Below are 3,022 nucleotides of genomic sequence, written 5' to 3' on the forward strand. Positions count from 1 at the left end.
ACAGTAGCTCACACCTGTAATCCTAGCATTTTGGGAGGCTGAGACAGGAGGATTACTTAAGGCCTAGGAGTTTGAGACCAGCCTGGGCAATAGCAAGACTCCATCTCTAAAAAAAAAAAAGCTAGCTAAGAGTGGCAGCACAAGCCTATAGTCCCAGCTACTCAGGAGGCTGAGGCAGGAGGATCACTTGAGCCCAGGAGTTGGAGGCTGCAGTGAGCCATAATGATGCCACTGCACTATAGCCTGGACAACAGAGTGAAACCCTGTCTCAAAAAGAAAAGAAAGAGGAGAGGAGAGGAGAAGAGAGGAGAGGAGAGGGGAGGGGAGAGGAGGGGAAGGGAGAGGAGAGGAGAAATATGATATGACTAGGGAGGGGAAGGGCTTTATATAAAAGCAGCTATGGCTAGGCCCTCTGAGTAATAACTGAGCTAAGAGGCAATCAGCATAAAGATGGCAACCATATAAAGATGGATGCAAAATGTTCCAAAAGCAGATAGATGTCAATAACTAGCTCAAGATCCTGAGGAGGTGGGAATAAGTATTCAAAATGAAGGCCTGTGTGGCTGAAGGGAAATGAGGGAAGAGAGGCGTGGAAGAAGGGGTCAGAAAACTGGCCAGGAGTCATGTCATGTAAGGCCCTCTAGACCCTACGTATATGTATTCAGGGATTCTTCTGATTCCAGCCATGATTGAGAGGTTGTATTTCCACTGAAATAAAACTAGATAAAAATATATAAAATGTCTTTGGAAGGTATAAGAAAGTAACCAGTGCAGTCAGGACATGAAGGGCTACAATCTTTGAGAAAAGAGAAGTACACAGGGTGCTCCCACCCAGATTTATGAGTGTACTGTCCAAATTGTGGCTCAAAGGAATACATCCCATGCAGAAAGTAACAACCTTACTGGGCTCAAAATATACAGGTAGGAGTTCCGAGCCCCCAAAGTGATTGGGACTTAAGAGTCAAAACACTAGAGAGAAGGAAACCACAGAGAAGGAGCCAAAAATCTGTGAACAAATTTTTCTCAAGTCACCGGCTGATTCCTAAACTGTGCCTGCATAGAATGAGACTCCAACAAACCCAGAAGATAACAATAGCTAAGAGAGTAATTAACTGAACAGAGATTTCAGCAGCCCCACAAGTGTTGCGGAGACAGATGTTAGAGTTTAAACCCTGCTGAAGTATAAAAGTTTTGGTAAACACTCTAGGTTTTTAGCTGAGGTCTCACAGGAATACGCCCTAGAAGTAAAAGCCACATCCCAGGAGAAAGGGCAACACCCTAGAAATAAGGACCTTGCCCTGGAAGAAAAGGCAAAACTATAATAGACCAAACCTAATAAAGCCTAAAACATGCCCCAGTGGGATAAAGGTGATCCACCAGTACTCCTGTCTGCAAGAAGAAAATGTAATCTTTTTTTGGAGAAAAAGGAAGAAAGAGGCAGCCCTACTTCCTCCTGTTGGTGAGGGTTAATTACTATTGCCAGTGTGTTGATTCCTTTTCTCACCTACTGGTCCCTGGGCACAAGGAGTCCCAGGTATCCTGGTAGCAGCCATAAATGATAGGACCCTCACTGTGTCACCTAGCAAAGCGTACCTCCTGTAGGAACCCGGGACCTTCAACCATGCAGGGTCCAGAAATGCTGGGATGGGATGGGCAAAGTCACCCGGGTTGTTGGGAGTGATGGTAAGTGGGGGCATGCCTGGTTCCCCACATTGGTTCCTGGACCCCTGTATTCTTCCCATTGGGAGCACAGCAGTCTCTAATTTAACACTGCATCCTGAAGAACTGCATCTCTTTCTTCCAGAATGTTGCTTCTCAGCTAATGCTTCAGCTGTGTCTTTAGAAGGTCATTACCAGAGCCGAGCACGGTGGCTCACATCTGTAATCCCAGCATTTTGGGAGGCTGAGGCAGGAGAATTACTTGAGCCCAGGAGTTTGAGACTGGCCTGGGCAACATAGCAACACCTTGTCTCTACAAAAAATAAAAAACTTAGCCAGGCATGGTGGTGCATGCCTGTGGCCCTAGCTACTTGGGAGGCTGAGCCAGGGGGCATCCATTGAGCCCACAGTTAGCTAAGATGATGCCACTCCATTCCAGCATGGGCAACAGAGCAAGACCTCGGCTCCTAAAAAAAAAAAAAAAAAAAGAGGGTCATTACCAAGATTTTATTAATATTAGTTGGCCGCTTCTGGATGGTGCAGTATATGACCAGCAAGTCTCACGGTCACGGGCTTACTTCTGAACTCCCTTCACTATAAAGGGGGTGCCCTGGATCAGAGGCTCTGCTGTGTGGCAATCTGTGCCTCAGTTGGGCATCCTGCTGGCTGAAGTTCTGAGAGTAAGAAAGGCAAACCCACACCCAGACCTGGTAGTCTATCCCTGTGAGGATGAACTGCTGGCCTTTGCAGATGGCAGGGGCCCAGTACAGATGACTTGCCACCAAGTGGCGTATCAGAGACTCAGTGTTGGTCTATATGACTGACAAATTGGACATTCAGAAGCAGTAGTAGCTCAATCTGTCTTGGTGAGTGGGTGTCCACACCACTGAGCTCAGAGGTTTGATGCTACGACTGCTCTGTTCACGTACGTGCCCAGCATGTCAGGTCCAGAGTGGCTGAAGGCTGGCTAATCAGTTGGCCGAGTCATTTTGCGTGCTTGGTTGCTCAGTGCCTCTTCCATGGTGGAGGCTTTCTGGTGGGCATTATTATGAAATACAAAAATTTTTATATATTGTAACTATTGCCATATGTTCATCCACATGCCTCTACCCCAGACCTTTGGACCCTATCTAGGAATCTGTACATATTCCCCACTTAGACCACTTCTTCCACAGAAAGAAAAATACCCAAGTGAACAGCTAGTAGCTCTACCCATTGGGAATATTTTTCACTCTCCAGCACCTTTCAGAGCCACACTTGCATTGCATTCTTTATGGTTGTTTGTTTTTGTTTAGAGACAGGGTTGCTGTCGCTCAGGCCGGAGTACAATGGTGCAATCATAGCTCACCATAACCTCGAACTC

The sequence above is a fragment of the Propithecus coquereli genome, unplaced genomic scaffold (genome assembly GCF_000956105.1).
Source record: "Propithecus coquereli isolate 6110/MARCELLA unplaced genomic scaffold, Pcoq_1.0 Scaffold165, whole genome shotgun sequence".
NCBI lineage: Eukaryota > Metazoa > Chordata > Mammalia > Primates > Indriidae > Propithecus > Propithecus coquereli.